Source organism: Coffea arabica, chromosome 5c (assembly GCF_036785885.1).
Source record: "Coffea arabica cultivar ET-39 chromosome 5c, Coffea Arabica ET-39 HiFi, whole genome shotgun sequence".
Taxonomy (NCBI): domain Eukaryota; kingdom Viridiplantae; phylum Streptophyta; class Magnoliopsida; order Gentianales; family Rubiaceae; genus Coffea; species Coffea arabica.
In genome coordinates, this window is record NC_092319.1 from 4,377,782 (window position 1) to 4,392,231 (window position 14,450).

At 31.8% G+C, this 14,450-nt stretch overlaps 1 long non-coding RNA gene and 1 pseudogene across 1 annotated transcript; one reads left to right on the forward strand and one right to left on the reverse strand.

The window, feature by feature from the left end:
* Positions 1-735: 735 nt before the first annotated feature.
* On the reverse strand, positions 736-3,262 carry LOC113689074 (uncharacterized; annotated as a pseudogene).
* Positions 3,263-10,441: 7,179 nt separating this feature from the next.
* On the forward strand, positions 10,442-11,279 carry LOC140007409 (uncharacterized). Its single transcript, XR_011814721.1, has 2 exons — positions 10,442-10,831; positions 10,932-11,279. It is a non-coding gene; the product is annotated as an uncharacterized lncRNA (long non-coding RNA).
* The last annotated feature ends 3,171 nt before the right edge of the window (positions 11,280-14,450 follow it).

The following is a 14,450-nucleotide window of genomic DNA, read 5'->3' on the forward strand; positions in this document are numbered from 1 at the left end:
AGTTGGGCCGTTTCAGTACAAACTGATGGATTTGCACCTTCCCTTGCATGTGGGTTAAACACGGCCCAAGATAGTTTTACTGCAAGCAAAAAGTAAAATTTACTTTTTTTTAAGCTATAAATAGCAGTTACTCCCACTTTAGAAAGCACACTAAAAGCTGACAGTAGAGACCTTCCTACCAGATTTCTTCTTCTACTTCTTCTTTCACTCTCTGCTGGATTTACGCAATATTTGCTAGTTCTGATCCTTCCTGAAACAGTTTCTTAGGACAGTACTATTAAGCATGACTCAAGCTTCATTTTATTAGCTTTAGTTAACATTATTTTTTGTTATTTTTCCTACACACAACACTCCCTTAACAAAGCTATTAGAAGCTATAAGAACAATGACAAAAAGCTATATGTATACTTAAGCAATATATACTTATTGAGTGGCATTAAGAGCCTTTCAAACTCTCATTTGAAAGGTTCATCTTTTTCCTTTAAATTTTTTGATACTAAGAAAAATAAAAACAATTACGACATACATTAACAGAAACTAAGAGGAAACTAAAATTAAAAAGTAGGGTTTTTTTTAATTCCTTAAATATTTTTGCATGACATCCTCAGTGGATGCAAACCGAATCTGGCCACTTGGTGTTTTTAATTCATAGTTGAAAGCTCTGAAAATCAATCTTAGTTTTGGAAGGCATCATCAGTAAAGATACCCTCAGAGGAGCCACTTGGTATTCGAAGTTCATTTCTCCTCGAACTCAACATCAATTACATCATGTTCAAACTTTGAAGACGAACTCGAACCTTGGCCCCCTCTTGAAAAGAAGTCACCTTGAGGCTACCATACTATATTTCCACAACTTGCACAACAAATCATCTAGTTTTTATATCCAACAAGCTGTCTCTTACATGTAGGGCATGCTCCTTTGATGACAAGATTGTTGGCGACAGCCCCTATTAAAAGAGGACTAGCAAATGGCAGCACCCACGTTGCAAATATCAGGAAACGAAACAGCCATCCAAAAAGAGCAAACCACAGGAAGAAAATTGTTGTAAAACTTTTTGCCAGTGGAGTGTTAAGAAAATCAATGAGCTGCTTTCTGTTCCTCGGCCAATTCTTACTGAAATCGAGAGAAAAAGTCCACTAGCACTGGGTTAGCCCGAATTTACGATCGATTTCCCGGGCGCAGTCAGCAGTAGAACAAGTGACAACGGAGAGGTGGCGGGAGACAGAGTATTGGCGGTCTTCTTGGTCTCGTAAAGGAGCTGCTCGAAGCCATCATTGGTCCTCCAGGCCTCGCTGGAAGTTATGCGCCGAGCAAAAACATCAAAGTCGCTGCACCTAAAGGCCTGTACTTTGGAAACTTGGCAATGGAGAGGGATGAATTGCTTGTAAAAAAAGTAGGGTGATTATCACTTTATCCCATTAAACTATATCACTACTATCAATTTACCCCTTAACGTTGTCTTTAGTCATTTTATCTCCACAGGTAATTCAACTCAACTTTTTATTTTGGACAAAATATCTTTTTATTTTATGGCATTACTATATTGTTATAATCACTTTATCCCTTTAAATTATAGTGATACAATCACCTAGCTATGTTAGAAGGCTTGCAATTATGCTTATCCTTGGGCTTGTGCAATGTTATTGTTGAGACGGACTCACTTACTCTGCTCAACACGGTTAAGGGCTGCAAAAGTGTCCTTGGTGTATACACGGGGAAGTAGTGAGGATTTCTACTATGTTGGCTAAGGCGGAGTTCATTTTAACACACTGCTACAGAGAGGTTAACTTCACAGCAGATGGTCTTGCAAAACTTGCTGTACATAATAGGATTTCATCAGTCTATGAGGCTACTACGTTGCCAGCAGTAATCACATATGTTATTCGTTTAAATGCTAAGCAATTTTCTTATATTCGCTGAGTGTTTGACATGTAGTTTTTCTTACCTTATTGATGTTCTCATTTTTTAATAATATTCGGGATAGGGACCCAACCCTGCCATTAGGGTTTGCCAATTAAAAAAAATAGTGATACAATCGGTTTATTCTCTAATATTATTTTCTAGATATTTTACCATATTGATTACCTAACTAGTATTTTCAAAATTTTTTTAATGGATTTGCCCTTTTTTTTTTATATATAATTAAAAGTAAAAAAGGTTGGAATGCTTATTCTTCCTTTTTTTTCACTTTAAGAGCTCCAAAAATATAAAAATAAAAGGATTTTTCCAAATTTATTTTTCCATAATAATTAGTTCTAGAAAAGAAAAGAGATAGGGGAGAACGAGATAGAAAATTAGATTTTGCAAAGAAAGAAAACAATGAAGAATCTAATATTACCATATTACTTTAACGTCGTCGAGATTAGGATTGGAATTGAGTGGTAAACAAAAGAGTAAAATAATTTTAAAATAATAAAACTATTGAACTCTTTCTTAGTTCGATTTTTTATAAAAAAAAAAAAAAAGAGCTCTCTCTCCCTCTCTCTCCTCTCCCCCATCGTTCTATTTTTTCTCAATATTAATAAGATTGCCAAGAAGAAAGAGATTAATATTTTGACTTTTTTCCTTGATACTAAAAAGGAGAAAAACCACTCTAAATTTTTTATTATTTTGATTATACAAAGAGGATGGTACTTTTTTCTAAAGTTTTTTAACTTGCTAAGTTGGTTTAATGGTGCGATAAATTTCCTAAAAAATAACTCTAGGGGGTAAATTAATAATAAAACTATAGTTTATAAAGTAAACGTGATAATAATTTTAAGGGCTAAACATATCTTTTTACTTGAATTAACAAATTTCGTTAATTTTGACCATTAGTTTTGGGTGTAAAATGAATAAAAAGCAATGTTAAAGGAGAAATTGATAATAGCACCAAATATTAAGGGAGTAAAATGATAATAACCCTTAAAAAGCAAAAGAAAAACAAACTTACAGATGAAAACCGGAAAGGATGAATCTTTTCTTTATAAGAAGATCTATAAATTGCAAGTAAAGAATAGGTTGTTATCCTAATAATTGCCACTATAGTTTGTATTATTTTTCTTCTCCACCATTTTCCAACCTTAGAATTTTTCTTCTTAAATACACATAAGAGTTTCATCTTACTATTTCTTCAAAAATAAATACGGTAAAATTAAAATTACTCACAATCCCCTTGTACTTTTGTGCAATACCGTATAATCCTCCTAAAGTTTCAAAGTATCCACATAATCCTCTTATGATCTTATGTAAAGTCAAATATGGATGGAAAGCATCTCCCATTATAGTGATTGACTGACACACACTTCAACAATGCATGTGATGATATTGTAATATCCACTTAATCCACCTATGATTTTACATAAATGTTTACTTAACCTCCTATATTTTTGCAGCTATCTATATAATCCCTCTATAGTTTTATATAAAGTCAATTTAGTGCTTGAGTTATAGGACAATACTAGCATTTTAACTAATGACATTACAGAGATTATGTAGCGTCAAATTTTCACTTTATATAAAACTACATGGGGATTATGTGGATACTTTGAGGGTCATATAGTATTATCCAAAAGCACAAAGAAATTAATGACTTGTCAGGACATCTCATTCTTTTTTCTAAGTATATGATTGCATCTTAATTGGTACTCTATGGTAAAAAAATTGTTATTAATAGAAGAATAGTTTGGATTATATTAGTAAGTTAAAATTCTTATCCGCAATATTAACTTGTTTGCATGATCATTTGCTCAGTTTTTGAAGAAATTTTAAGTACGATTTAAATGTTTAGTGGAATAGTTGGTGTATGCTACAAATTTGTCTCAGTAGCTCGTGCATCATGGTTACCACCAACCATTTAAAAGTAATCCTTATTAAAGTCCATTTGCAACACATGAAAGTTATAACAAGAATTATAAGGGAATTAAAATAACTATAAAAGTCAATAAAATAAAATCTCTACCACTAGATATTTAGAATATTAATTACTAAATGAAAAAAATTATATGTAAGGTACAGCAAGAATTATAAATATATATATATATTCACTAAATATCCAATAGATTTGGGCTATTCCAGTGTATGATGTGAGTAATTTATCTTAAACTAGTAATATATCTTGAACTATCTTATAATTAATTCTAGCCCAAATTGATTCCAAAAAGGAAATAAGCACAACTAACTTAAATTTCTAAACTTTAATCTGGCCAAAACCACAAGTAATTTGGTATAATACACAAGGTCCATAACCAATCCAAAATGGGTTTCTATTTTAGCTAAAATAAGTGTCCATTAAAAAAAAAAAACCGCTCCTTAGAGGTTCTACTGATTTTTGTGTCTTTTCTTTTGCTCATTCTTTAGCCTTTAAATGATGATGAAGTTTTTTAACTCTCTATGAGTTATCAATTAACCTCGCCTCCTTCTGCCTCTCTTCTTACTCATGGACGACTGAAGTTTTGGGATGAAAGGAAAGACGAAAGGTAAGGCCCTGTTTGGACAACAGTTTTTCAAAGAAAAATTGTTACATTTTCCGTGAACACATTTCCCTATCACCTTTTTACCTCACATGTATCAAATCGTTACAATAATTTTTCTAGCAAAAATCTAGAAAAATGCAATCCAAACAAAACCTAAATTAATAAGGTTTTCTAATTTGATTCCTATGTTTGAAATTATTCTCCTACATTGAATTTTGTTTAATGGGTTTTCACTTTTCAACCTAGTTCTTGTTATTATTTTCATTTTTTGAGTTGTTTTTGGTCTGATTTTCAGATTCATTCTTTTTTTCTTTTGTTTTTCGCTATTTTTTTTTGGCTCTTAAGTTGATTGGAGTTGACCAAGGATGATTTAGGAGAATCGTTCCTAAATCATCTATTCCTCTTCATCTTTGTGTTGAATTAGGCCAAGTCGCCCGAATTTGTCTGAGTCGCTGGCAAGTCTTGCATCTCAATACAAAGTGGAATGGTCTAGAACTAGAGGGCTCAGTTCTAGTGACCACTCATCTGAGTCGTCACAACTCTTTGGACCATGTTTGAAATTTACTTTTTGAACCATGTTTGAAATTGATGAATTATAGAAAGTGGTATTCAAATTCAAAAAGCATTGATGGGGCATTCTTTTGAGAAATCAAGGCTCACATTTTCCTAGGAGCATGTTCAGCAGAAAACTTTGGACTGCAGTTTTTGAAGGAAAAATTTTTACATTTTCCTTAAACACATTTTTCAATTATCTTTTTACTTCATATACATTAAATTCCTAATGTATATTCTTCTACAAAAATTTTAAAAATAGCAATCCAAACGTATTTGTGTCAATTTGCAGATGTTCTTGGCTAAATTCTAGAAAATTCACCTTCGAATGTTTGTGGTTATCCCTAAACAACCAAAACAATCATCATGAGGCTTTTTAGTTAGGATTGTAGGGGAATAGATCAACCCTCTGCAATCCAACTAATGAACCATTAGATCCATTTTCATAATCCAAAATTTGTATTTTTTTGGTCAATTGGCAACATCTATATTATCTAATTTTGTATAACCCAAATTTAAAATTCTAATAATAATTAATGCGTGCAAGGTTATAGAATTGAATGGATAAAGAATCACTACTATTGAAATCTCAAATCATGGGAAAAAGTCACACCCCAATAAAATCTTACAAATACTCTTGGACACTCTTAAGAAAAATACATCCACTAATGCTGTATTTATAATTTACTAAGACTTGTAAAATAAGAAATCACTTACATAAAAATTTATAAAATAAAACATAAACTCCTAAATAATACAACTACTAAAAACTTGACTCCAATAAAACTAATAAATAAATAAATAGAAACTTTTAAGTTTGGTTGACTTTGCCAACATTGCCTCCCTTAAACCACGCTCTCTATTGAGTCAGATCCAACTCCATTTCAAGTAACAATCTTCATTGAAAACTCTATAAATGTAAGAACAACATGTAACACTTCACAACTAACTTTCATCTTGACACATGGTAAAGAATGAACTTTGTATTTCATGAACAATTTCTTCTCAAACAAAATACTCATTTATGAAAACTCATTCATCACCAAAGTCACCAGCATAAGTGCCCATATAACGACCCAACTTGTCCCTACTAAATATAGATGGACTGGCTGCTTGCCTGGTTCTCATTAGGATTAAAAAAAATCGTAAGATTTATACATTTTAAAAATCCTAAAATCTTCATTGAAATCAATTTTTTGTAATACAAAATCACCATAGAATAGCCTAAACTTATCCATAATATACAATTAAATCTCCAATCAAGTTCACGTGCATCCAGTCCCAAGCTTTTGATACCGATTAATCCTTCATATGATCCCCTTGATAGTTCCACTAATTAAGTCTCCTCTCCTGGAAACATTTTTTTAACAAAACTTGATGAGTTATAACCCAATGAGACTCATTGTGTATGCAAATGAAATTTAAGAAATCATTGACAAATTATTATATAAAATTATGATAGAGATTCAAAATTTGTCTATCAAATATTTTTTAATAATTATCAAATTTTTTCAAACATGTTTGATAAGATTAGAGGTTACGCAATAATATATCTATAAATTATACATAATTATCAGTAGAATGGACTTTACCAATTCTTAGTCGGTCTATTTGACTCAAACAAATATTCATACAATTTCAAAGATTGCGTACGTGACTTGACACTTTCATAAGACACTAGATTTTGCCTACGCAGTAGCTTGCAACAAAAGGAGATACTCGAAATATCCCTAGAAAATTCAATCATACCATAAGATCAAACCTCTTGATCTTGCCGGATGGAGCTCATGGCCACTTATTACTTATCATCAGCTTGATGCATTCTTGACTTTCATAAGTCAATAAATGAAAGACCTAAAAATTCCCTAGCAGAGCCCGGTTCATAGATACCCTGGAAATTTATTTTCGAGTGCACAGAACATACGTACTACGGTGTAGTATACATAAATTACTTGAATAATTTTTGAATTCACAAGCCAGGTTTACCAATCCCACCACAAATACAAAATTTCAAAAAATTCATATTTTCATAAATATTCAAAAATTCAAACTCAAACTATTTGCACAATAATCCATGAGTTATGAAAATTAATAGTTTAAAATTATAAAATCTCTATCATGTATTACAAGATCTGAAATTTCACCACACAAATGTTTCCACATTTGAAACATAATTTGGCAAATATAATAATAAAATTCATTTGCAAAACACATGAACTTCAAATAACTTTTCAAAAGGAATACTCACCTTCAAATTTCAAAGTTCATTTTGTAATGAAATCAGTTGAGCTTTCACTCATTTTTCTTTACTGAACTCTCACACTTTTCAATTTTCTTAGGATTCTTGTCCCCTTTTAATCTTTTATAGTAGCCTCTACTTCCTTCATCATGACTTAGAATTATTAAAAATTTTTATAATCTCCCTTCGTTAACTCCCCAAACAATTACTATGTTAGTTACAAAAGAATCCTTAATGTCTTCCAAACTTTTCATTGCTTTTTTTTTTTCTCATTTCCTACAATAATTCCTTTGATGCCTCCAAACCATAATTCTATTGTAGTTACAAATTTCTCAAATTTTTCACATTTTTCCTCTACGAATTAGCATTTGTTTTAGATTAACTTCTAGAACAATAATTGTAAACTTATCTCTTCATTAGTTCATGCTAATATTGTGTATTAAATCAATACTTGTTACTTCCCTAATTATTTCTAACTTTAATTCTTTTAAATTACACAAGAAATGTCTAGATCCGTGAAACTCCTCACATTTTCTTTTCTTTCTAATTTCCTAGTATTCAATTTCTACTCCTAGTATTCAATTTATCCTTATCATTGCATAATTGATTATTTCTAATTCAATAATTTCATTTCTTGTACTTATTTCTTCCTAATAAGTTTAACTAATCATATTCTTTAATGTTTCTAATGATTCAATTTTACAAAAATGGTTCATAGATTTGCAATTAAAAATTTTCTTCCCAAATAAAATTAATCTCTATAACATGATAGATTTTAAACTAATATGTCTAAATTTTAAAATAAAATTATGGGGTGTCATAGGCCAAGTATACAAAATCATAGATTATTTTTGGCAAAAATTATCACCATCAAACAATTCAGAATAGCCACTACCATAATTAGTAAAAGACTTCACACTATCAATAAACGAGCAAAATATTTTTCAATTCCAATGAAATCCATATTAATAAAATCAAACATCTTCCCATCACCTTGAAGAGAGTTCAAACCAATAAATTTTTCAAGGGTTAATTACAATTTGCCCCCTTGAACTTGACCATTTATAACACTTTGCCCCCTGAACTTTAAATATATACACTATGCCCCCTTCATTGACTAGTCAAATATTATTGATGAATTCTCCATCCAAAATTTTAACAAATTGACATCAATGCCCTTACATAATAGTCCTAGAATAGTGTTATACTTTTAATTGGAATATGAAACATTTTATTAGGAAAAACGCTAGTGTCATATGATTTTAAAAAAAATAAAAGATGGTATAATACCAAAGAATTAAAAACTAGTATTCTGGAGAAAAAAAGAATTTATAAATTTATAAAACACCTGCACAAGTTTTCCATCGCTTATCTGTCTTCCTTTAAATTGTAAACAGATTAGTTTTGATAATTTTCATTGACTTTGCAGCTGTCACAAGATTTTCACAAGTCAACAAGATGCTATTTAGTAATTTTGTATCACATTCTTACCTTGCTTTGTGTTTGTTTGCATTCTGCATTTTAAAAAATTGAAAACTCTCTAATACATTTTTCAATATATATTTATTTTTAATCATGTTTTTATTTCATATAAAACACATTAGAAATTGCTACAATAAAAATATAAGCAAATAATTTTCATTCCAAATGCACTAATTAATTTTATTTCATTTAAAATAAGTATTGCTATCGGTATTGAAATAAATATATTGGTTTGCTTAGACTTCTTTTCTGTGAATTATCTAATTCATTTTAAGGCTAAAAGATAGAAATGCATAATGTAATTGTGTTTAGATGCATTTAGCTACTATTAAAGAAATGGGTATTTGTTATGTTACAATTATTATGTGTGTTTAAGAATTAGTTAGGGATATTTTGGTCATGAAAAATATGACTTTATCTTAACCTTGTCAAAAAGTTGACCATACGGGGTAAAATATAGTCCCTCCGTCCTAGAAAGTGTGTCGCACTTCGGGACTTGCAATTATTATCAACAGTGCAAGAATTTTAAATGATTTGTGTTTAAGTTTTGGTAATACCTCGCTTGACTTTCAATGCATTGATACGTGGTTGAATGATAAAAAAAGCCACAAGGTGTGATAAGATATGTGGGACCTAAAAGAATGAAATGTCTCCACACTACTTTAGAGAAAAGTGTCATGCACGATTGTTATTTGCATTTCACGTGGGAGTCACGAACTATTAAGTGCAGTATTGGTACTTGGTAAGTGCATAATTAGGCCAACTAAAAGATAAGAAAGGGTTGTCACATTGAAGGGTATGAAGCAGAAATGTGTGAAAGTTATCATTGTCAATTTTAGTAAGTGACAATCATTTTGGGACAAATAAAAAAGAAAAGTATGACACTATCAATGAGACGGAGGAAGTATACATTTGGAATTTAGAGGGGCAAAGTGTTACAAGGGTCCCAGTTTAGGAGGACAAAGTGTAATTAACCTATTTTTCAACAACTACTTCTTTTTCTTTACTTCCGAAACCAAAATTTTCTTCCTCCTTTACTAAATCAATACATTCTCTTTCTTGAACAAATTTATCACTCACAATTTCTCCAAACAAGGTATACAAATTAAAATTGTTAACTGATTCAAAATTTTCAAAAACACCCACATCATCAACAAGTCTATCATTTTCAAAATCTACAATCTAATTCCAACAACCAAATTTTGGCTTGAAAGTATAATCCTTCTCAATAGTCCACAAAACATAATAAACATCCTTCCAAAATCTTCAGGTATTTTGGTACGATGAACAAAAGTTTTGTAAATATTTTCTGCCATTATTTTGATCATCACATAAAAAATAATTGTCCATTCTTCTTGAAATCATGTTTTGGTAACTCACTTGCAACAATCCAACAAAGAAAATAATCCAAATTACATTGTTCAATATATTTTTTTCATTTTAAAAATCAAACTAAGTCAATATAGAAAAATTTTCACCATTAACCGAATTTCTAAAATATTTTGCCATTATTTTGTTAGAATGAGTTGTAGATGGTAGGCGGTAGGTGATAGTTGTAAATATCTTGTTTAAATTTAAATGTGTATCCACTATAGATTTGATTAGGATAATTATTATCAATTAGGTGGTTGTTAGATAGTAGGATAATTACTATTTTATTGTAAGCCTATATATATGGGCATTTTACCATTATAACTTTAAAAGAGAGAGAAAGCAATATAGAAAATTTTTCCAATCTCTTTTTTCTAGTTTCTGTTCATTCTCACATGGTATCATTGCAAGGATTCTAGGGTCTCTACTCAAGGTGCTACTCTGATAATTACCTTCAACAAGAAGTCATGGTGGAATCATTTGAAGTTATGTAATGTGGGAAAGGACAAACTGACATAGTTCTTGAAGACTTGGCCACACAGATGATGAAAGTCCTGAATAGATGTCAGAAACCTACACCAAGCAGTGATTCATCTATGGTTCAGATTGGCATAAACTTGGATGACACCAACTATGGCTCTTTGGTCCTAAGTTATCGAAATGTATATTTCAGACAAGGATGAGTTGGGATATATCAATGGTGAACTCTCTCAACTTTCACCAATAGATCCGGTATCTCTCGATTGTGGTGGATTGAGAACTCTATTGTGAAAGAATGGTTGATAAACAATATGGATCCATTCTAAATCAGTAACTTCATTTGTTTTCTTAGGTCTAAAGCGGCATGGGATGATAGTGCTATGACATACTTCGATGGGGCAGACACATCCAGTTGTATGATTTGAGGCAAAGAGTGACCGGGATGAGCCAAGTTGGATGACCGATTGAGAAGCACTACAACAATCTACAAGGCTCGTGGAGAGAGATTGACTTTCGTCGGCCAAACTCATTGGAGTGCATTGGAGTGTGCTGTAGATATCAACAAGTATAACTCTCTAATACAGAAAGAGAGGGTGTACAGTTTTCTTGATAGGTTAGATGACCGATTAGATCGGATTCGCAGTGATATATTGTGAATGAAACCATTTCCAATAGTAGAAAAAGCATATGTTTATGTTTAGCGTACAGACACAAGATAATCGGTAATGTTGACAGGGGAAGAGAACACAATCGACTCTGTCATGGCATCTAAGCACGTAAAAAATGGGCTAATTATGTTATCCTAAACACCAAGATATACGTCGATAGGGATAGTTGCACTCGTTGCAATAAAATAGGACACACGTATATGTGTTTCAAATTATATGGGTATTCAACCTAGTAGAAGGGACAAAAAGGAAAAAATCGATGAGTAGGTAGATTGAACGCTGATGATCAATATGAAAGTTTTTGGAAAAGTTGCCACTGTAATTGTTGAATCAGTGACATCTTCTACAATTCTCAATATTACACAAGTGTTTTCTGCCAATGTTTCAAAGGCCTATCAGTACCAAGGTAATCATATCTCAAATTGAGGTGATAGGGATTGAATTGTCAACTCAAAAGCTACCAATCATATAACTTTTGATCTGAATGATTTCTCATGTGTCACTCAACCAAGAAGGTCAATGATCTCTAATGCCAACGGTGTTCAGTATCCAGTTACATGGGCTAGAACTGTTATGTTGTTTTCATCTTTTCTTCTACCCAATGCTTTACTGATTCCCTTTCTATCAAATAAACTATTGTCGATCAGTTAAATAGTTGTCGATCTTAACTCTGTGACACTGATGTATCCAACTTTTTTATTTTTTTAGAATATTCTCACCGAGGAGATAATTGATCGTGGTACTAGGAGGAGAGATTTATACTACATGAATGATTTCAATTTTGGTAGAGCAAATTAGATGAGAAGTACTGACAACACTAAAGAGCAAGAGATTCGATTATGACATTGGTGATGAGTGCATTCATCTTTTGGATACATGAAATATCTATTTTCAGACATATCCATCAGTATCAATGTTGCCACTATGAAGTGTGAAACAAGTATTTTGACAAAGACTCATCAGGTCCACCACCCAATTAGTTCTAATAAATGTAATATACCTTTTGCTCTATTGCACTCTGCTGTTGGGGGACCCGAACCGATTATTTCATCTATGGGTATTAATTGGTTTGTAATCTTTATAAATGATTATACTCATATGATTTGGTTGTATCTATTGAAACAAAAAAAATGAAGTGCTAGACATTTCAAATAATTTTATATAATGATTTGTACTCAATTTTCAATTACAATCAAGGTTCTCTAATCTAATAATGGTGGTGAATATGACCATCGACCACTACAGGATTTCTTCAACACTAATGGCCTCATACATGAAACCTCATGTACTCAGATTTCATAGCAAAATGAAGTAGTTGACAGGAAGAATCAGCACATTTTAAAAATAGCGTGTGCCCTGCTGATTAGGGCGAATGTCTCACGTTGATATTGGTCTAATGCAGTTATCACAACAGTTCACTTGCTGAACACATTGTCTTCAAGGGTCATAGATTTTTAGACTCCATTGCAGGCTCTATTACAGCATTTTACTCTACCATCAATGCTAACACTTCCAGCATGAGTGTTTGGGTGTGTGACTTTTGTCAAGCTGTATAAGAAACAGCAAAATAAATTAGATCCTTGTGCAGTTTGCTGTATTTTCTTAGAATATGTTATGCATAAAAAGGGTTATCAATGTATTGATCCAACCATAATAAGATGTATGAAACTGTGAATGTTACCTTTTGGAATTTAAAGCATTCTTCTCATCATTAGTATCCAATTTTGCACTTTAGGGGGAGACAAGGAATAAGAAAGAGTAGAATTGGTCAGGATTAGCATGACAGTTAGATGGAGTTGATATTGATGTTGATGAGACTATAGACATGTCGCTACCAATGATGCTGATGTAGAAGCCGATAAATTCGACAGTGATACATCTCTTGATACTGTTGATATAACCTCCTCTGTTTCAGTACCTGACTATTCATCTCCTGAGAATATTTTTGCGGTAAGTACTATGATATCCTAGTATTTATTTTGGTACTACTGGTTGTGATAGGATGTGAAATTGTTATTCAATTTATGTTTATTTTCCCTTTTATTTTAGCCAAATATTGTATTAATTAATGGATTCTACTTATATTTGGTTAATGGTGCTAATTGTAGAAAAATAACCAAAACATGATTAAAAGGGGCAATTTCTAGCTAATTTGGTGGCGGCACATTCAAGTCCAGATTCTCGGGATTTATTGCACGTGAGTGGCTTCCAAAAATGCATCAAGTAGCTGGCTAAAAATTAGGAAGCTAGTGAGCCACTCCCAAGAAAAAGGAAAGCTGAGGAAGTTGACTTGTAATAGAGCTTTCTTTTTAGAAGTTGATCGGTATTAGGATACCAATCAATTAGGAGTCAAAGTAGGAAGAAATCGTGGGACATTGATTCATCAATTGTGGTGGCTAGAAACGAAAAAACAGAGCATTGTACTTGTCTTTTGACTTTTTCCTTTTGTGGCCGACTTGGGAGGGACATCAGTTTTTCTTCATGTTTGGCTAGGAAACGAAATAGCAGATCTAAATTATTTTAACTGTTTCTTTCATTTATTGGTATTTGTATGTTTGCTGCTTTTGATTGTTAAAGCTATTATGTATGTTTGAATAGTTGCGCAATACTTAATTATTCATGTAGTCTATTTGCTAATTGGAAGTAGTTAAATCCGTAATTGTTCGATTACTTCCGTCCCGGTAGCAACTGGTATAATTGGGTTTATGTCAGAAAAACATACGATCTAATTTAAACAAACTCTCGTTGCGTGTTTGTTAGTTAGAGTTGGATTTTTCTAATTCTTAATGCAATCTAAAAATTAAATCCCACCGTTATACCTAGGGATATTTTCTGGTTAGAGAAATAGTCAATGGTCGTACCTTGACTATCGAAAAAGTAAGGAGAGGCTGGTTATTTATCGCGTGTATGACAGCTATAACCAATCTATGGATAAATGTTGGAATTATATTTGAATCGATGATCAGTTGCATAAACCATTTTTGAAGTGTATCTTTGGCGAGAGTTTCCCTGAATATTTCTCTCAATTAATTATTTTTCGCATTTGATTTATCTAGTTAGCAATTCATTAGCATTGAATACTAAAACCTCCCGTTTGTCTTAACTCGAAGGAAATAAACTTTTCCCCAATCCCTGAGGAGACGACCCTGCTTGTCACTGTCTACTAGTTAGTAAATTTTATCAGTTAATTAATTCTGGTATAT